Below are 22,844 nucleotides of genomic sequence, written 5' to 3' on the forward strand. Positions count from 1 at the left end.
TCAGTTTTTAGGTAGTTTTTTTTTTTATCGTTGTTTTTGAGGAGGAAGGAAGGAGAGTATATGAAAGGCATTATGCAGTTGGGGGAGAAAGGGATATGAGGAGAGACTGAAAATATCTTCTCTTTGACAATATGTTCTATTGAATAAATAGGACTATGGGTTTTTAAAAAAAATAGTGAAAACCTAGTTCACTTCCTCAGAAAAAACTCATTTGTCAAAATTCTCAGGGTTGACCATGTTGTATAGATTGTAAACTATTTCACAGTTTTGCTTTTCTGAAACATGTTTTATTTTGAATAAAGATCTCATTAAAGATTTTAAAATGGTTCAATGTTTTTCTGTCCACAATAGTTTGTACCATTTGCCATATTAAACTGGGCTAGGGGAATCAAAAATGGAACAGATGACCTCAGGGATAGAGCTTTAATTTTGCTTTTGCTGACCTTCCAATCTGTAGTCTTCAAGTGCTTCAAACTTATTGCATACTATGGCTAATTTCCTTAACCACTGTTTCAACATGGCATTCGACTACATATTCAAATCTCGTTGTATCACAATGCAAATCAAATAAATTGGAACAGCATTTTAGGGCAGGGCAAAGAGTTTTAAATTTAGAGCAGTGCTTCTTAAACTGTGGGTTGCAACCTCATATGGGGTTGTGAAAAATTTGGCAATAGCAAAAGGTTTCTGAACACGAAAAGACCAAAATTAATTAAAAATTAAACACATAATGAATCTGAGGTGTTTCTGGTAGCGCTTGCCAGTATTGCATCAAGCAACTTCATGGCAGCCTTGGTTCTGAACACACAGCATGTGCACTTTGCGCTGTGCTTGCCCTCACACCATACAATGGCAACCAACTGCTGAAACTGACAAGGGGTCATGAGTGGAAAAAATTTAAGAAACTCTGATCTAGAGCACTTGAGCAGGAATCTGAGGCCCCTGATAACTAGGTTTTGCTACTTATTGCCTTTGGGGGGGGCTAGGTCCAACTTTCTGGACCTCCATTTCCTCCTTTGAAAAATGGAGGGCTTGGATTAAATGGTTTCTAAGCCTCTTTTGAATTTGAATGCTGGGATTCTAAATGTAGCCATGCCACAGTATTCTGAACTGTGCCTATGACAGTATATGGGAAGTTGCTTTGCAAAATATGAATCAGTCAACCAACAAACATTTATTCTGTCTATTCTGTGTGCTTGCTTAGGCAGTGCATTTGCTAAAATTGGAATAACCCAGAAGATTAGTATGGCCCTATGTAAGAATGACATATAAATTAGTGAAACGATTCATATTTTTTATTAAAAATTTAAAGAACCTATTCTGTTTGGCATTTGTGATGTAAAACAAAAATGAAAAATAGTCCCTGACCTTAACAGCCTTCCATTCACTTGAGGATATGGCTTTACATACATACATATATATGTATATATATATATATATGTGTGTGTAAAGGATATGACTTTACATATATATATATGTAAAGGATATGACTACATATATATATATATAAAACAATAACAATAATAACAATTATATATATATAACAAAATAGACAAACAAGGCAACTTTTTTTAAAGGAAGGGAAGGGTATTAGCAGGTGGAAGGGATTGAGAAAGGTGTCATTTAGGTGTTGCTTGAGCTGAGCCTTGAAGGAAACTAGAATTTTAAGAAGTGAAAGAAGGGGTACATTTTCAGCATGAGTTATATAAGTTATCTATAAACATTTATTTGGCAGTTACTGTGTCTAAATCACTGTTTTAGGCTCAAGGAATACAAAAAAATGTAAGACATAGCTTTCAAGAGCTTACAATTGATTGAGGAGGCAAGTAAAGACAAGGAAGAGTAGCAGATGCTAAACAACAAATGAGTAGTACAGACACAAGTTAAGACATCCCCCTAACTAACCCATGGGTTTCAGACCTGTTGGTTACTCTCAACCTGGATTAGCTTGTCCGCTGAAACGGTTTTACTGGAATGTAGTCAATACCTGTGCTCCAGCTTCTTGGAGCCACAGGTAAGAGTTGGGTGACAGGTAAACACCAAAGGTGGATGCACAGCCCTGAAAAGGGGTCAGCAAGCCCTCATATCAGAGGTACTAGCCCTCCTTGAACACCTCATACACCCCCAAGTTGTGGTAAAGAAGAGGAGAGCTTAGAACTTAATATTCCAGCACTCAAAAGATAGAGGCTTACCAACGGGAATAACTTACCTAGCAAAACTAAGTATAAAGTGATAGGGTAAAAATTAATCTTTAATTAAATAGTACATTTCAAAGTGATGATGAAAGGACAAAAAAACGAGTAGACATTTTAAAATGGAAATGTAGGAGCCAAAGAAACATAGAAGGACAAATATATCTTTTTAACTAGAAGGGAAAATGTGGGGATGAGTTGTTTACATGCTAACAGAGGAATAAGAAACAAATGTTTTCTCAGAACCATGACAGAAGGTGTTTGGATGGTTTGTTCTGTTTTGATGGTCTTAAGAGAAGACCAAAAATAGGAACATCATGCAAATTTGGGGGAGAATTTAAATGAATGGCATACAGTGACACTAGGATAGTTAGAATGATTCATTGGTATTCACAACCATGCACAGTAGAGGAGGGTGTGGATAGATGTGGTCAGGGATAGAGTCTCATGTGGACTGTCTTGCCCTCACCCTCTCTTGGGGTAACATTCTATATGGCAACCTGGATAAGTGGTGGGATGTACTCTCTGATGGAAATCCCAGAGTCCATGGGCATTCATGCTTACAAAGAGTTTTCAGACAAATTCTACTGTAGTAGCCATCTTGTCACTGGTAGAGTGATAGGTTCAGGAAGCATGAAACAGTAGCAAAAGAGGAGGTTTCTAAAAATTGACCACTTAAAAATGTTTTTAAATTAGCCTACTCAGGATGAGGAAGGTAGAATTATAACTATGCCTATTAGCAAGCTTTCTGGAGAGTTTCAGGAGCCTATTCCAACCAAAACTGGATGCAGTTTAAGCCTTAAGCATACCATAATTGTGTAATGGAGACAATCCTAGGAGTAGAATCCTCTGATTATTCATGGAGATAAGAAATTATACTATAGAAGAAAAGAGGAGGAAGGGGAGAGAAGTCACTATTATATAAAAGAGGTGCCTATGATGAATAGTTTTTAAATATGGAAAAAGGGAGGGATTGATGGCCGTCTCATGAGCCTCACTTTTTATTTGAACTGGATAAAGGAAGATTGAACACAGTTTTACACTCTGCATGTGCATGTGTGCACAGACACACATACACACACACACACACACACACACACACACAGATCTCAGTTTAGAAATTTATTAAACCCAAAAAGGAAACAGAAGACGAATAAAAGGGAGGGGTAGAGTGGGGTTTGAGAGGAAGGACAGGATGGGCAAGGGAATAGTCATAAGCAAAATAAACTTGAATATCAGAGAGAGGGAAATGAAAGAGAGATTAAAAGAGAAGGAACAAAAAGTAAAAACCCAGAATTGGGGCTGAACAAGGGGGAAAAAGAGTTATAAGAGTGGAAATAGACCATTTCATTTATAGATCACATGTCAGGCAAATTTCTCTTTTACCATCTTATTTATAAAGAGGGAGGTTGTTGTTGTTGTTACTGTTGTTTGTTCTTCATTCTCAGAGAGGACCACGACATCAGGAAGGTGATGCCATGACATGCAAGTGAATTGGATTTAAGTGGAGGGAGGACCGTGCAAAGTCACCAGCTTCACTCTCTCCTCCACAGCCATCCGGGTCCAGTGGCCAGATATAGATCAGAACGACTGGAGATGGTCCCCCAGGAGGGTGGGAACAAAGAAAGGAAGAACAGGATGGAGAGAAATATACAATTAACAATCATAACCATAAAAGTGAATGAGAGAAAAAAGTGAACTCACCCATAAAATAGCATAATGGATTAGAAAACAATCCAATAGTATGTTGTTTGCAAAAAAAAAAAATTAAAACATAAAGATTCACATAGAGTTATAAGGAAGTTATTTAACAAACTCTATTATTCTTCAATTTCAGTAAAAAAATCAAAGATAAAAATATTAAAGATAATTAGGATTTTCACATAAGATTACACTAAATATAGACATAAGAAAAGAAATAAGCAGGGAAATTACATTCTAAAGATGCCATAAATATTGAATTAATATAAATATTTAATATTATGAGTTATATAGTATAGCATCTAAATATTTACAATTAAAATTAATCAGATTGGAGGAAGCAATAGGTAGCAAAACTATAATCGTGAGAGATCTCAATGTACACCTTTCAGAGTCAGGCAAATTTAACCAAAAAAGAAACAAGATTTTACATTTATGTTGATAGTATGTTTCTTTTTCTTTTCTCTATTGTGTATTTAAGTTTTAGTATTTAAGTCTAAAATAAAAAAGAAGTTAAGAAAAGAGAAACAAGAACAAAGTTAAGGATCTGAATAGAATTTTTTTTTAAAATTAGAGATGATAGCTGTTAGCAATTATTGTATGGGACTAGAAAGGAATTTATACATTAATCAGAATCTGTACATGACACTTTTGCTAAAAATGACCATGTATTAAGATCACTCAAAAATGTAGAAAATCATAAATATTAAACACACCATTTACTGATCACAATAAAAATTTTATCCAGTAAAAGAGCATTGAAGAAAGTGAAAAAATAGTTGAAGATGAATGATTTTTAAAAACAAGCAGGTTAAAGAACAAACCTTCCTTCTATTGATTATCTCTGATTTATCCTGATAAACTTATTTATACATTGTTTTCATATTGTCTTCCCCATTTCACTGTGAACTCTATGAGAGTATGAATTGCTTTTGCCTTTCTATGTAACCCCAGTGCTTATCACAGTGCCCTGTATTGAGTAAGAGCTTAATAAATGTTTGTTGAATGATTGACAATGGATAATTTCTTCAAAGAAAGTTATACTAATCAGATAATGAAACTTATGGGATGAAGCTAAAGTAGTTCTTTGGGGAAAAATTTATGTCTCTAAATGCTTTCATAAAGAGAAATGACAAATAGAGTATGAAACTAAAACACCAATAAATACCTCCAATTAAGCAACACACTAAAAATTCTGAAAAGAAGACATTAATAAAAACTGAAAGCAAAAACAAAATTATGCAACAAATTGATCAATAAAACTAGGAGCTTTAAAAAGTGAAATAGTCAGCCAGTTTGATTTTAATTGGAGCAGAGAAATCAAATTGTTCAGATCAAAAATGAAAAAGGAGAATTCAGAGTAATTGAAAAAGATATGAAACAAATTATCAGAAACTATTTTGCCCAACTACATAATAGTAAAACTGATAACTTAGAGGAAATGGATGAATACTTACAAGAATATTAAATACTCAGATACACAAAATAATGGAGTATTTAAATAATCCAATATCAGAAAAAGAAATGGACCAAGTCAAATATTAATCCATAAGAAAAAACTCCAAGACTAGATAGATTTACTAGGAAATTCTACCAAACATTAAAAGAAAAATTAACTCCAGTATAACATAAAATAATTGCAATAACAGGAAAAGAAGGCACCCTTTCAATCTTTTTCTTTGATACAAACATGGTCTTGATACCTAAATTAGTGAAAGACAAAACAGAGAAAGAGAATATTGGTAAATATCCCTAATGAACATTAATGTAAAATTTCTAAATAAAATATTAGCAAATAGGCTATAGCACTGTATTAGAAAGATTGTACACTCTGACCAGGTTGAAAAAAATACCAGGAATGTAGATTTGTTTCAAAACAAGGAAGATTATAAATATAACAAATCACATAAATAATATAAGTGATAAAAACCACATGATCATATTAATAAATCCTGAAAAAGCTCTTAACAAAATTGAACACCTATTTATTTTTTTAAACTTTTTTTGAAAGTTTGAAGAATATTTTCATTTTTTCCAATTACGCATAAAAATAATTTTTGATGTTCTTTTTCAAAATTTGAATTACAATTGATCTCCCTCTATCTATCCTTTCCCCCTCCCTCCTCTGAGATGATAAGCAATATGATTCAGATGATACATGTGCAAGTAGGCAAATATTTCCATATTAGTCATGTTGTGAATATAAACATACAGAAAAAAGTTCTAAAAAGTAAAAAATAGAATGCTTTAATCTGGATTCCAACTTTATCATTTCTCTAGAGGTGGATAGAATTTTTCATTATAAGTCCTTTGGAATTATCTCGGATCACTGTATTGTTGAGAATAGCTGAGTCATTCATAGTCACCATACAATATTGCTGTTACTATGTACAGTGGTCTCCTGGTTCTGCTCACTTCACTTTGCATCAATTCATGTAAGTCATTCCAGGTTTTCCTGAAAAGCTCCTGTTCATCATTTCTTATAGAACAAGAATATTCCATTACAACTTGTTCAGACATTTCCCAATGGATGGGCATCTCCTCAATTTCAAATTCTTTGCCACTATAAAATGAACTGCTGTAAATATTTTTGTAAATAGGTTCTTTTCCTCTCTTTTTTCCTTTTAAACTCTTTGGGATATAGAGTTAGTAGTAGTATTGCAGGGTCAAAGGGTAAGCAGTTTTATAAAGCTTTGGGCATAGTTCCAAATTGCTGTCCAGAATGATTGGATCAGTTCACAACTCCACCAAACAGTGCTTTAGTGTCCCAATTTTCCCACATCCCTACAACATTTACTATTTTTCTTCTCTGTCACTTTAGCCAATCTGATAGGTGTGAGGTGATACCTCAGAGTTGTTTTAATTTGCCTTTTCTCTGAGCATTTTTTCATGTAACTATAGATAGCTTTGATTTCTTTGTCTAAAAACTGCTTGTTCATCTCTTTTGTCCATCTATCAATTGGGAATGATTTGTATTCTCATAAATTTGATTCAATTCTCTATATATTTGAGAAGTGAGGCCTTTATCAGAGAAACTTGCTATTTCTTCCCCCATCCTCAGTTTTCTGCTTTCTTTTTAATCTTGGCTGCATTGGTTTTGTTTGTGCAAACCCTTTTTAATTTAATGTAATCAAAATTATTCATTTTATATCCTGTAATGCTCTCTATCTCTTGTTTGGTCATAAATTCTTCCCTTATGCATAGATCTGACCAGTAAATTATTCCATGCCCCCTTAATTTGCTTATGATATCCCCCTTTATGGCTAATTTACCTATTTTGACCTTATCTTGGTATAGAGTGTGAGATGTTGGTCTGTTCTTAGTTTCTGCCCAACTGGTTTCTAGTTTTCCCAGCAGTTTTTGTCAAATAGTGAGTTCTTGTCCCAAAAGCTTGGATTTTTTATTTTATCAAACACTAGATTACTATGGTCATTGCCTGCTGTGTATTGTGTATCTAATCTATTCCACTGATCCACCACTCTATTTCTTAGTCAGTACCAGATTATTTTAGTGATTACCACTTTATAATATAGTTTGAGATCTGGTATGTCTAGGCCACCTTCCTTCACATTTTTTTCATTAATTCATTACCTTGATATTTTTGACCTTTTGTTTTTCCAAATAAATTTTACTATTATTTTTTCTAGCTCTATAAAATTTTTTTGGTAGTTTGATTGGTATGGCACTGAATAAATAAATTAATTTAGGTAGGATTGTCATTTTTATTATATTTGCTAAGCCCATCCACAAGCAATTGATATTTTTTCAATTATTCAGATCTGATTTTTTTGTGTATGAAAAGTGTTTTGTAATTGTGTTCGTGTAGTTCTTGAGTTTGTCTTGCCAGATAGACTCCCAAGCATTTTATATTGTCTAGCCTTATTTTAAATGGAACTTCTCTGTTTCTTGCTGCTGCACTTTGTTGGTAATACATATGTGTATATATATATATATATATATATATATATATATATACACATATATAAATGCTGATTATTTATGGGGTTTTATTTTTATTCCCAGCAACTTTGCTAAAGTTGTTAATTATTTTCATTTTTTAGTTAATTTTCTAGGATTCTTTAAGTATATCATCATGTCATCTGCAAAGAGGGATAGTTTTGTTTCCTCATTACCTAGTCTAATTCCTTCAATTTCTTTTTCTCCTCTTATTACAATAGCTAGCAATTCTAGTACAATATTAAATAATAGTGGTGATAATAGGGAGTCTTGCCTCACTCCCAATCTTATTGGGAAGGTTTCTAGCTTATCCTTCTTATAGATAATACTTGCTGATGGTTTTAGATAGACACTACCTATCATTTTAAGGAAAGCTCCATTTATTCCTGTTTTCTAAGTGTTTTTAATAGGAATGAGTGTTGTATTTTGTCAAAAGCTCTTTTTGCATCTATTGAGATAATCATATGATTTTTCTTGATTTTGTTATTGATATGGTCAATGATACTGATAGTTTTTCTAATATTGAACCAGCCCTGCATTTCTGGTATAAATCCCACCTGGTCTTAGTGTGTGATCTTTATGATATATTGCTGTGATCTCCTTGCTCATATTTTATTTAAAATTTTTGCATCAATATTCATTAAGGAAATTGTTCTATTGTTTTCTTTCACTGTTTTTTGTTTTTCCTTGTGTAGGTATCAATACGATATTTGTGTTGTAAAAAAAAAAAATTGATGGGATGCCTTCCTTGCCTATCCAGATTCATGCATGGGCAATTCAACAGAGTCTTGCAGCACCCAGTGTCAGCAAAGTGTCCCCTGTAATTTCCTTCTGACCATTTTTTCTGGCCACTTTACAGTCTATGAACTGAGAGCTCTGGAAGCCTCTGTTGCAGATTCAGTCACACCTCACCCCTAAAGGTCTGTGCTGAATTGCCAGGGTGCTGCCGGCTCTGGACTGTGCTCCACTCTCACCCCAGAGAGACAGACCTTTCCTGCCAACCTTCTAAATTGCTGTGGGCTGGAAAATTATTTCACCCCATAATTTTGTTAGTTTTGCAACTCCAGAATTAATTTTGAAGCATTATTTTAAAGTTGTTTGGAAGGGAATTTGGGAAAGCTCAGGCCAGTTGCTGCCTTTATTCCACCATCTTGGCTTCCAGATAATAATAAATTAATGTTAATGATTTCTATGGATTTTACTCTATAACTTTACTAAAATTATTGTATCAATTAATTTTTGGTAGACTCTTTAGGGTTTTCAAAGTAAAGCATTATATAATTTTGTAAAAAAAAAAGTAATAACTTTACCTTAATGCCTTCTTTGTCTATGCCTCACCACTTAATTTTCTGGACTTATTGCTTTAGCTATCGTTTTTAGGACTACTTAAATAGTTGTAGTGACGATAACCAACATTATTTACCTCTGATCTCATCAGAACAACCTCTAACTTTTCTCCATTACATATAACATTTGCTTTTGGTTTTAGGTAGATATTATTTATGATGTTAAGGAAAGGTCATTTATTCCCATGCTTTCTAGTATTTCTCTTTTAAAATAAAAGATGGGGGTAGAGCCATGAGGATGGAGTAAAAGCAGGGAATTGCTGTGCTCTCCCAAATTCCCCTCCAAATAATATTAAAATAACACCTCAAAAAAGAATTGGGAGTGGCAGAACAAACAAAAAGACAAGATGATGCAAATTTCCAACCCAAGACAACTTATAAGGTGGGCAGGAAAGGTCCAACTCACTGGGATGAGAGTGGAGCACAATCCAGCACATGCTGCCCCCAGTTAGTCAGCAGCAAAGCCCTGAGACCCAGTGCAAGCTGGCAGTGAGACCCAAGGCTCTTACACTAGGCAGCCAGCAGCAGACTACACCTGGCACAAGCTAGCTACAGGCCTTTGGGATGACTGAATCAGTAGCAACAACTTCTAGAGTTCTTAGCCCACAGATGGTAAGATGATCAGACAACTGGTCAAAAGGAAATTACAGGACATCCTTTGCTGACACTAAATGCAGGACTCTTGCATTGCCTATACATGGTTCCAGGTTGCAGTCCCAGGGTGAGGAGGACTAGCAGAAGCAGGGACTCTGGTCATAGTTCCAGGGTGGAAAAGAGTATGTGTGGTCATTCACAGACCAGAGCATAGGCCAGGAGAACACCAATCACACCTCTTCTTAGATTACAGTACCTTAGAAGAACTGAAATTTACAGACCCACAGAACCAGCTCTTGACACAGGCAGCACGAAAAACCTGGAGCTTGGGATAATGCCCCCCTCTGCCCTAGGAGCAAAGCCCAACTTTGCCATAAAGTTGGAAGTCAAGAAAAAGACTATAAAAATGAGCAAACATAAAAAAGAACCTGACCGTAGAAAATTACTATGGTGACAGGGAAGATCAAAACACAAACTGAGAAGACAATGATATCAAAACAGCTACATGCAAAGCTTCAAAGAAAAATGTGAATTGATCTCAAGCTTTGGAAGAGCTCAAAAGATATTTAAAAAATCACATAAGAGAGGCAGAAGAAAAATGAGGATAAGAAATGAAAATGATGCAGAAAAAATCAATAGCTTGGTAAAGGAGGCACAAACAAATACTGAAAAAATAACACCTTAAAAAACAGAATATGCTGAAAGGTTAAAAAAAATGCACAAAAATCCACTGGAGAGAAGAATTCTTTAAAAAGCAGAATTGGCCAAGTGCAAAAGGAGGCACAAAAGCTCCCTGAAGAAAATAGTCCCTTTAAAGGTAGAATTGGGCAAGTGGAACCCAATGACTCCATGAAACATCAAGAAACAATAAAGCAAAATAAAAAGAATGAAAAAAACAAAAGAAAATGTGAAATATCTCATCAGAAAAACAACTGACCTGGAAAATAGATCAAGGAGACATAATTTAAGAATTATTGGAGGGGCAGCTAGGTGGTGCAGTGGATAGAGCAGGGGCCCTGGTGTCAGGAGAACCTGAGTTTGAATCTGGCCTCAGACATATAATATTCACCAGCTGTGTGACTCTGGGCAAGTCACTTAACCCCAATTGCCTCACCAGTAAGGGGCAGCTAGGTGGTACAGTGGATAGAGCACTGGCCCTGAAGTCAGGAGGACCTGAGTTCAAATCTGGCCTCAGACCATACACTTGACACTTAGTAGCTGTGTGAGCCTGGGCAAGTCACTTAACCCCAATTGCCTAAAAAAAAAAAATTAAATTACTGGACTACTTGAAAGCCATGATCAAAAAAAGAGCCTAGACAACATATTTCAAGAAATTATCAAAGAAAACTGCTCTGATATCTTAGAACTAGAAGGTAAAATAGAAATAGAAAGAATCTACCAATCATCTCCTGAAAGAGATCCCCAAATGAAAATTCCCAGGAATATTATAGCTAAGTTTCAGAGTTCCCAGGACAAGGAGAAAATATTGCAAGCTACCAGAAAGCAACAATTCAAATATCATGGAGCCACAGCCAAAATAACACAAGATTTAGCAGTTGCAACATTAAAGGATCAGAGAGATTGGAATATGATATTCTGGAAGGCAAAGGAGCTAGGATCAGAACCAAGAATCACCTACCCAGCAAAACTGAGTATAATCCTTCGGGGGGAAATGAGTATTTAATGAAATAGAGGAATTTCAAACATTCCTGATTTAAAAAAAAAAGACCAGAGCAGAATAGAAAATTTGACTTTCAAACACAGGACTCAAGAGAAGCATAAAAAAGTAAAAAGAAAAGATAAATCATAAGGGATTTAATGAGGTTAAACTGTTTATGTCCTACATGGGAGGAAAATACTTGTAACTCCTAAGAAATTTTTCTTAATTAAGGCAGTTAGAAGGAGTGTACATAGACAGAGGTCACAGGTGTGAGTCGATTAAGATGAGATGATATAAAAAAAGATAAAATCAAGGGGTAAGAAAATGAGATGCACTGTGAGAAGGGAGAAAGCAGAGGTACAGTGGGGTGATTTGTCTTACACAAAAGAGGCACAAAAGAGCTTTTACAGTAGAGAGGAAGATGGGGTGATTGTGGCAAGAAGAGCTCTCATTGGAATTGACTCAAGAGACTGAATAACATACACGCTCAGTTGGGTATAGAAATCTATCTTACTCTACAGGGGAGGGGGACAAAAGAAGAAGGGAGGCTAACAGAAGTTTAGGCAGATTGGGTGAGCTGTTGGTCAGAAGTAAAATAATTTTGAAGAGGGACAGGGTGAAAGGAGAGAGAGAAGGATAAACAGGGAGAAAGCAGGAGTGAGGGAAATAAACAGTAATCATAACTGTGAATATGAATGGAATGACCTCATCCTTAAAATGGAAGTGAATTAAATTAATTAAAAACCAGAATCCTACAATATGTTGTTTACAAGAAACATATTTGAAGCAGAGAGACACACAGATTAAAGGTAAAGGGCTGAAGTAGAACATATTATGCTTCGGCTGAAGTAAAGAAAAAAATCAGGGCTAGCATTCATGATCACAGACAGATCAAAAGCAAAAATAGATCTAATTAAAAGAAATGAACAAGGAAACTACATCTTGCTAAAAGGTACCACAGATAATGAAGTAATATCAATACTAAACATATATGCATCAAACAGTATAGCATCCAAATTCTTAAAGGAAAAGTTAAATGAGTTAGAGGAGGAAATAGACAATAAAACTATGCTAGTGGGGGACTTCGATTTCCTCTTTCAGAACTAGATAAATCTAACAAAACAATTAAACAAGAAAGAAGTTAAGGAGATGAATAGAACTTAAACGCTAACATTAATAAAGTAAAAAAAAGTGGCTCAATGAATTGGGTGTGCAATTAAAAAAATAGAAAAAGAACAAATTAAAACTCCCCTGTTAAATATCAAATTAAAAATCCTTAAAATCAAAGATAAGACTAATAAAAGGGAAAGCAGGAAAACCATTGAACTAATAAATAAAAGTAGGAGCTGGTTTTATGGTGAAAAAAAAAATAGTCTAGGCAGAAGTGACGCAAGGAGGAGTGCTTCGGGTCAGAGGAGTTCGATGGCTCCTCAGAAACCCCGCGTGGAGTTTCACCCCAAGCGACCCTGGAGCCCTGGGAAGGCCGAGAAAGTGGCAGCAGTGGTCGAGGACGATGAAAAAGATGATGGGGAAGACGGAGATGAGGACGGCTTCACAATGGAAAACGTGCTGCAGCTCGGAGGCACCAAGCAAGATTATCTTATGCTGGCAACTTTGGATGAGAATGAGGAACTCATGGATGGAGGCAAAAAAGAAATGATTGATGACCTTCAGCAGGGTGAACTAGAGGCATTTATCAAAAATCTATGTGTATCCAACTATTTAAAGAATTTCCAGTTGGAAGAGGATAAGGATCTAGCAGGAAATAAAGCCAATGATAAAGAAATTAAAATATCTAAAATAGAAAAGAAAAAGAGACTCCAGCAGAAAACAAAAAGGCACCAGTTAATAAGGACAAAAAGAGTGTGAAGAAGCAAGCACAAGTCATTGATGAAGACAGCAATACTAAATCAGCTGTAAAGAAAGATAAACAACAAGACATCTTTGAATTTTATGCTAGACCAACAATGCTGATCAAACCTGGGGGGAAGTGGTATGATCTGGAGTATACCAATGAATATACCTTAGAATCTCAGTCCCAAGTTGTTGTATCCCAGTACAAAGCTTTGGCTCAGAAACTGTATCAACATGAAATCGACTTATTCAGGATCAAGAGAAGTAATCAGAAGAGAGTGGCTCCTCTTCTACATGGATGAAAGCTACAGTGTCATCTGGGACCCTCGGTGACAGACTGGCTGCCATGATCCTCCTTATTCAGGATGATGCCATCCATACACTCAAGTTTGTGGAGATCCTGGTGAACCTTATCCAAAAAAAAGGGTAGCAAAGGGCAAAGTCTAATGGCTTTAGACACTTTAAAGAACTGCTTATTACAGACCTTTTGCCAGACAATCGTAAACTACAAAATTGTAACCAATATCCTTTCAACAAACTAGAAAAATTGTCAAGTGGCAATAGGGACACAAGAGATATGAGACTGATACTATGGAATTTTGAACATCAGCTCAAACACTTAGTGGCTGAGTTTGTACAAGTTTTGGAAACTTTAGGTCACAATTCACTAGTTGCAACTAAAACTCAAGCACTTGGAGTGGCTCCTGAGATTCTCTCTATTAAGCCTGAGGAAGGAAAAGCCTTTCTTATACAGCTGGTAAATAAACTTGGAGATCCCCAGAACAGAATAGCCACCAAAGCCTCCCATCTGCTAGAGACTTTGAAAGGAGTCGTGTGTAGTGAAATTGAGAGACTAATCTATCGATCAAATATTAGCTCCAAAGTCCAGTATTATGCCATTTGTTTCTTAAATCAAATAGTACTTTCACATGACAAAAGTGTATTGGCTAACAAACTAATAATTCTTTATTTTTGCTTTTTTCGGACTTGTATCAAGAAAAATGATATTGAGTCTAAAATGCTTAGTGCCCTTTTAACTGGAGTAAATAGAGCTTACCCATATGCTGAAATCAGTGATGAAAAGATGAAAGAACAGCTGGATACATTATTCAGAGTGTTACATCTTGTGAATTTTAATACCAATGTTCAAGTCTTGATGTTGCTTTTCCAAGTAATGGATTCTCATCAGACAATATCAAACAGATATTATGCAGCCTTATACAAAAAGTTGTTAGATCCAGGTTTGCTGTTATGTTCCAAGCAGTCTATGTTTCTTAATCTTGTCTACAAGTCTCTGAAAAGTGATACAGTTTTACATCGGGTGAAGGCATTTGTGAAGAGGCAGCTCCAAATCACTTGTGGACAGATGCCACCATTCATATGTGGAACACTATACCTTGTGTCTGAGATCTTTAAAGCAAAACCAGCATTACGAACTCAACTGCACGAGCATCTGGAATCTGATGAAGAAGAACATTTTCTAGACTTAGATGAAGATGATGGTACTGAAAAATTTACAGATGCTGGTAAAGAAATGGAAACAAATGCAGATGAAGAAATAGACAAAGATGAGAGCACAGCTTTTTCTTCAAGGCAGAAAAATCATGTTCTACCTCATGGGTTCATCTTAAGAATTTAGAGGGTGGAAAAAAATTAAATATCTATGATCCATTGAATCAAAACCTTTGTTCTGTGGAGTGGATAATACAAGTCTTTGGGAACTCAGGAAGCTTTCTGAACATTTTCATCCATCTGTGGCCCTTTTTGCAAAAACTATTTTACAGGGGGATTATATTCAATATTCAAGAGATCCATTACAGGATTTTACACTAATGAGATTTTTGAATCAATTTGTATATAGGAATCCAAAGTAACATAAGGGGAAAGAGAACACAGATAGTGTTGTGATGCAGCCAAAGAGGAAGCATTTCATGAATGATTTGAGGAATGTTGCTGTGAACAATAAGGAATTCCTTGCAAAAGAAGAAAGCCAGATACCAGTGGATGAAATTTTTTTCTATAGATACTTCAAGAAGGTTGGCAAAGAAAAACATAAATATCAAATATCTTCAGATGATGAAAGTGTAGAGGATGTAGATGATGAAGAATTTGAGAAGATACTTGACACAGTTGAAGATGATAATTACTTCAGTGCTGCTGGAAAGGATGACCTCAATTTTGCTGGTAATGTAAAAAAGAAAACTAAAGGGACTAAAAATACCCAAGGGGATGAGGAATCAGACTTGGAAGGTAGTGATGACTATGACTTCAATGATTTGGATGATCTCCTTGGGCAGTATACATGAAGAATTTGAGGAAATTGATGAAGATGAAGGTACATTCATGGATGTGCTAGATGAAGAAAGTGAAAGCATTCTAGAACTACAAGATAAAGTCAGCACCAAGGCCAGCATTAAAAAAAGGCAAATAGATAAAAAGTAGATGATGCTGACTTTGCTGCATCACTTCAAGGCCCAAGGCAGAAAAAGAAGCGATCCTTCAATGACTCCAGTTTATTTGTATCTGCTGAAGAGTTTGGCCAACTGCTGGATGAAAATGTTGGCTCCAAGTTTGATAACATTGGTATGAATGCCATGACCAACAGAGATAATGCAAGTATCAAGCAACTTCAGTGGGAGGCTGAACCAGATGACTAGCTTCATGACAGAGATGTGAAAAGTCTCATCAGGAAGAAGAAAAATTTCAAACAGAAAGGTCCAAAAAACATGCACAAAAAGAAAAGGCCAAGGAAATGAATATTTTTTTTTCTTTAAAGAGCCAGTTATTTATAACTTTGAAATTCAACTTGTTCACTCATTCTGTAGCTTTCAGGCTATCAATTGAATTAGTAATAAACTATACATAAGAAAAAAAGGAAAAAAAACCAATGAAATGGAGAAACCATTGGATAATTTGATTAAAGAAAAAGAAAGAAAACCAAATTACCAGTAACAAAAATGAAAACGGTGAATTCACCACTGATGAAGATAAAATTAAAGTAATTATTAGAAGATATTTTGCCCATTATATGCCAATAAATCCAACAACCTAATTGAAATGGATGAATATTTACAAAAATATAAAATGTCTAGAAAGATTAACAGAAGATGAAATAAAATACTTAAATAACCCTATGTTAGAATAAAAAAATGAACAAGCCATTAATGAGCTCCCTAAGAAAAAAATCCCTAGGACCAAATGAATGTACAAGTGAATTCTAACAAACATTTAAAGAAGAATTAATTCTCATACTGTATGAACTATTTAGAAGAATAGACAAAGAAGGAGTCCTCCCAAATTCCTTTTACAACATAAACTTGTGTTGATACATAACCAAGGAAGGGCAAAAACAGAGAAAGAAAATAATAGGCCAATTTCCTTAATGAATGTTGATGTAAAAATTTTAAATAAAATACTAGCAAGGAGATTACAGCAATATGTCATAAAGATCACATAGTAGGACCAGGTGGGATTTATACCAGAAATGCAGGGCTGGTTCAATATTAGAAATACTATCAGTATCATTGACCATTTCAATAACAAAATGAAGAAAAACATATGATTATCTCAATATATGCAGAAAAAAACTTTTGACAAAATACAACACTCATTCCTATTAAAAACACTAGAATGCATAGTAATAATGGAGCTTTCCTTAAAATGATAGGTAGTATCTATCTAAAACTATCAGCAAGCATTATCTGTAATGAGAAGTTAGAAGCCTTTCCAATAAGATCAGGGAGTGAAGCATGGATGTCCATTATCACCATTATTATTCAATATTGTACTAGAAATTGTACTGTTGAACTAGAAAACTATAACAATAAAAGGAGAAAAAGAAATTGATGGAATTAGATTGGGTAATGAGGAAACAAAATTATCCATCTTTGCAGATGGCATGATGATATACTTATAGAATCCTTCAGAATCAACTAAAAAACTAGGGAAAATAATTAACAAATTTAGCAAAGTTTCAGGGTATAAAATAAAACCATGAACCATAAGCATTTACATATATGTGTGTGTAATATATATGTATATGTATGTACATGTGTGTGTATGCCAACAAAGTGCGGCTCCAAGAGATAGAGAAATTCCACTTAAAATAGGCTAAATGATATAAAATACTTGGGAGTCTACCTGGCAAGACAATTCCAGAAAATACATGAACACAATTACAAAACACTTTTCACACACATACACAAAATCAGATCTGAACAATTGGAAGAAATATTAATTGCTGATGGGTAGGCTGAACAAATATAATAAAAACAACAATTCTACCTAAATTAATTTACTTATTCAGTGCCATACCAATCAAACTACCAAAAAAATTTTATAGAGCTAGAAAAAATAATAGTAAAATTTATTTGGAAAAACAAAAGGTCAAAAATATCAAGGTAATGAATTAATTAAAAAAAATGTGAAGGAAGGTGGCCTAGCCATATCAGATCTCAAACTATATTATAAGGTGGTAATCACCAAAATAATCTGGTACTGACTAAGAAATAGAGTGGTGGATCAGTGGAAAATATTAGACACACAGTACTCAGCAGGTAATGATCATAGTAATCTAGTGTTTGATAAAATAAAAAATCCAAGCTTTTGGGACAAGAACTCACTATCTGACAAAAACCGCTGGGAAAACTAGAAACCAGTTGGGCAGAAACTAACAGACCAACATCTCACACTCTATACCAAGATAAGGTCAAAATAGGTAAATTAGCCATAAAGGGGGATATCATAAGCAAATTAAGGGGGCATGGAATAATTTACTGGTCAGATCTATGCATAAGGGAAGAATTTATGACCAAACAAGAGATAGAGAGCATTACAGGATATAAAATGAATAATTTTGATTACATTAAATTAAAAAGGGTTTGCACAAACAAAACCAATGCAGCCAAGATTAAAAAGAAAGCAGAAAACTGAGGATGGGGGAAGAAATAGCAAGTTTCTCTGATAAAGGCCTCACTTCTCAAATATATAGAGAATTGAATCAAATTTATGAGAATACAAATCATTCCCAATTGATAGATGGACAAAAGAGATGAACAAGCAGTTTTTAGACAAAGAAATCAAAGCTATCTATAGTTACATGAAAAAATGCTCAGAGAAAAGGCAAATTAAAACAACTCTGAGGTATCACCTCACACCTATCAGATTGGCTAAAGTGACAGAAAAGGAAAATGATAAATGTTGTAGGGGATGTGGGAAAATTGAGACACTAAAGCACTGTTGGTGGAGTTGTGAATTGATCCAATCATTCTGGAAAGCAATTTGGAACTATATCCAAAAGCTCTATAAAACTGCTTACCCTTTGACCCAGCAAATACCACTACTAGCTCTGTATCCCAAAGAGTTAAAAAGAAAAAAGAAAGGAAAAGAACCTATTTATAAAAATATCTACAGCAGTTCATTTTGTGGTGGCAAAGAATTAGAAATTATGGAGATGCCCATCAATTGGGAAATGACTGAACAAGAACAGGTTTTCAGAAAAACCTGGAATAATTTACATGAATTGATGCAAAGTGAAGTGAGCAGAACTAGGAGATCATTGTATATAGTAACAGCAACATTGTATGATGAACAACTGTGAATGACAGCTATTCTCAGCAATACAAAGATCTAAGACAATTCTGAAGGACTTATGATAAAAAAAAAATTCTATCTACCTCCAGAGAAAGAACTGATGGAATCTGAATGCAGAGCCAAGCATATAATTTTTTACTTCATTTTTATGTTGTTTTTTCTGTGTTTTTTTCTACAGCATGATTAATATGGAGACATGTTTAAACATGACTGCACATGTATAACCTATATCAAATTGCTTCCCATGTTGTTAAGTAGTAGTAGATGGAGAGAGGATGAGAATTTGGAATTCATATTTTAAAAAATAATGTTAAAATTATTTTTGCATGTAATTGAAAAAAAGAAAATATTTTAAAATGCATTATTACCTATAACAATTAGCAGGAAGAGCTAGAAAGGGAAATTCCATTCAAAATAACTTTGGAAGGTATAAGATATTTGGGGTATATTTATTGTCAAAATATTTTGGAGATGCCCCGTTTTTCAGAGATAAGGCCTAGCAAGGATGCTGTGTCCTACGTCTGGCATAACAGTAATCCTTTGTGCTCATGATGATATCAACCCCTGGCAAACTGTACTGCTTGGACCAGCACCAGGTGTTCACTAAGGAATTTAGCTCTCCCTATTTCCCAGCGCCATCCATCACATGCTCCCAATCCCTGCTTCTTCTCAGTAACAGGTATTGTACTCTTTCCTGTCACAGAGTTCTGGTTCTGTACCTGGTAGGGTGGCCACAACCCCTAAAATTTGAGACAATGGCTGTTCCCACGGGGCTCAAAAATGCCTGTATTGTTCCAAGAAATGCCAACTATGAGAATATCTTAAGATCTAAGAATGATTGTGTTATGGGCCAACCCCTTTCATGTATTTAAGTGGCCCCAGCCTTTAGCCCTCCTTCTTGGGGTGGGGGAGAGCTTCTGTATGCATACGTCATTTTTCTCACTCTAAAATTAATTAAAATTCTCTTTGTGTTTTGACTCTCCTGTCTCTAGCCTTCTGTTTGTCTGGCTCTGGCCACCCACAGGTTAGAGGCTGGTTCCAGTCCAGTTGACATTAATTAGTGTCAGAAGTGGGATGTAACATGGAAAAGGGCCAAGCGGACCTTCCAGTACCAGTGGGGAAGGACTAGGCACCACTGGAGATTTATTTCTATGAAGTCTGAACCCCCTCGTCTGGTGAGTCCACCACCCTTTCCTGCTCAAATCCTCTGGCTCACCCTTAATTGAGCTTGGCTTATTGTGAAGAATGTTCCAGGGCCCCTTTTCTTGACTCTTTGCTCTTTTCTTTCTGTGTTCAAACTGGTGCCTAGTAGCAACATCTGTAGGTCAGAAGGGATGCATAGTTTTGTGACTTTTCTAGAATAATATCAAATCACTCATCCACTTTCCACCAACCACTATATGCCTTTCTTCCCACAGCCTCTCCATTTAATACTTCATATTTAATGCTTTTTTCTTTTATTATCTTTGCTAATTTGATGGATGTGAAGTGGAGTTATTAAAACAACTCAGACTTGTTTTATTCACATTTCTCTTAGTGATTTGGTGCATTTTTATCACATAATGCCCTTGGCCACTTATCTGTGGGAGAATGTTTCTTCCTCATGTATTTGTGCCAATTTCCTGTACGCATACATTCACATAGACTTAAATATTATCAGTGGTGGGCCATTTTACCGTTAAGAACTCCAATGTGTAGATGGGATAATGAGTCTCATTGTCAGAGAGTCCTCTACTGGGAATGTAATAGGCTTCTAGTAGGCATTGCTTTCCTTGTATAAAACTGCACCAATGCCCTTTAGGTTGGTGTTAGTATGCAACACAAATGACACACTTGGGTCTGCATAAGCCAACACCACTGCAAGTGAGGACAAGTTCACCAGGTCCCTGAAGACCTGCTCACATTTCTCATCCCAGTGATCTCCAAAAGTTGCCAGAGAATTCAGACTACCATGTCCTCTTTTGCCCTTCTGTTTCCACTTTTTCTTGACATATATTCATGGGTAACGTCATCAGGAGGCTTAGAAATAATGGCCAAGTTCTTCACAAATTTCCCATAGTAGCCACCAAATCCTAGAAAAATCTTTAGTTCTCAAAAGTTCTTTGGTTGTGGCTAAGAGGAAAATATTTCTATTTTCTTGGGATCGGTACTTACTACCTGCTGAGAGACTCTCACCTCCGACTCCAAGAAACTGTAGCATGTGTGGCCACCCAACTCTGGTAAAACTGTCTCAGTAGATGGGTCAAATCAAGTTAAAGGTGACTGATAGGGCTCAAACATGTTGGTGAGTTGTGGGGATGTCTACTCCAAGCATGTGAAGACTTTCCCCAGTGGAATGGGCAGATGAGAACAATTTGCTCCAACTGTCATGTAGGTGGCTGAAGAGGTGCTGTGGAGTACTTAGAACTTGTTCAAACATTGAAGACAACAAGGTCATCCACTGCATCCCAGGCCATTGCTAGTTGTCTTGAATTTTGTCCTGCCACTGGACTTTGATGACTCTGGAAGACAGTGAGGCTGCCTCACTTAAATCCAATTCATGTGCAAGTCAGGATATCATACCATGATGTCGTTGGTCCTCTTCAAAAACAAAGGATAAAAAACAACATGTGACTTTCATACTTGACAGAGGCTCTGTCAAACTTTCTTGATTATTTGCATTTCTTCTTTTGAAATCAATTTGTTAATAACATTTGATTCCTTATCTATTGAAGGATGGCTCCTGCTCTTGTATATTTGTGTTAATTCCCTTTATATCCAGATATTAGATTTTTACCAAAAGTATTTAATGCAAAGATTTTTCCCAATTGACAATTTCATTTTGCATGCATGCTACATTGGTTTTGTTCACGGAAAAGTTTTCGGATTTTATGTATTTGAAATTGTCTATTTTGTATTTTATAATCACCTTGCCCCTTCCCTAGTTAAGCGTTTTTCCCAATCATAGATTTGAAAGGTACTGTTTTCCATTCTCCTCTAATTAAAAACAAATAAGCTTTTATATTTAGAATATATCAATTTTGAGTTTATTTTGGCATATGGTATTAGTTGCTATTACAAAACTAATAACTGTTAAAGGGCTTTCCTATTTTCCCTGGTCTTATCATAGAAGGAATCCTTACCCCGATCATTTCTGATCTTTGGTTTGTCACTATTGTTTCTTTCTTCATTATCTATATGTATGACTGATTTACTTTTCCATTTTTTGACTAATGTCAAATCATTTTGATGATTGGTAGTTTACATTATAGTCTGAGAGCTGGAACTTCAAGTCTTCCATTTTTACTTTTTAAAAAAATTGTCCTTTTTGGTACTCCAGTTCTTTTGTTCCTCCTAATCAACTGTGTTATTGTCTATATAAGGTCTATAAGGTAGACTGAGCAGCTAGGTGGTACAGTGGCACCAGAATCAGGAATATATGAGTTCAAATCTGGCCTCAGACACTTATACTAGCTGTGTGACCCTGGGCAAGTCACTTAACCCCATTTTGCCTCAGTTTCTTATCCATAAAATGAACTGAAGAAAGAAATGGCAAACCACGCCAGTATCTTTGCCAAACACCTCACCCCTTCAAATGGAATCACAAAGAATTGGACATGACTGAAACTACTCAGCAACAACAAATAAGGTAAACCAGGAGTGGGGAACCTACAGCATTGAGGCCACATGTGGCCCTCTAGGTCCTCAAGTGCAGCCCTTTGACTGTTTTCCAAACTTTACAGAAAAAATTCCCTTAATAAAGGATTTGTTCTGTAAAACTTGGACTTGATCATAAGGCTGTACTGAAGGACCTAGAATGCCATATGGGGCCTCAAGGTCACAGGTTCCCCACCCCTGAGGTAGACTATTAGTAACTTGATGGAAGAATACTAAATTTAAAAATTAATTTAGTTAATATAATAATTTTATTATATTTGTTGGCCCAACCATGAATGATGAATGTGTCTC

The 22,844-nt window shown here is 35.4% G+C and overlaps 1 non-coding gene and 1 pseudogene across 1 annotated transcript; both read left to right on the forward strand.

Moving 5' to 3' along the window:
• Positions 1-1,194: 1,194 nt before the first annotated feature.
• On the forward strand, positions 1,195-1,296 carry LOC114048232. The gene has a single exon (XR_003569713.1). It is a non-coding gene; the product is annotated as a U6 spliceosomal RNA (small nuclear RNA).
• Positions 1,297-12,872: 11,576 nt separating this feature from the next.
• LOC114048212 lies at positions 12,873-16,060 on the forward strand (annotated as a pseudogene).
• Positions 16,061-22,844: the final 6,784 nt, after the last annotated feature.

Source organism: Vombatus ursinus, unplaced genomic scaffold (assembly GCF_900497805.2).
Source record: "Vombatus ursinus unplaced genomic scaffold, bare-nosed wombat genome assembly UNPS02014791.1, whole genome shotgun sequence".
NCBI classification, from domain to species: Eukaryota; Metazoa; Chordata; class Mammalia; order Diprotodontia; family Vombatidae; genus Vombatus; species Vombatus ursinus.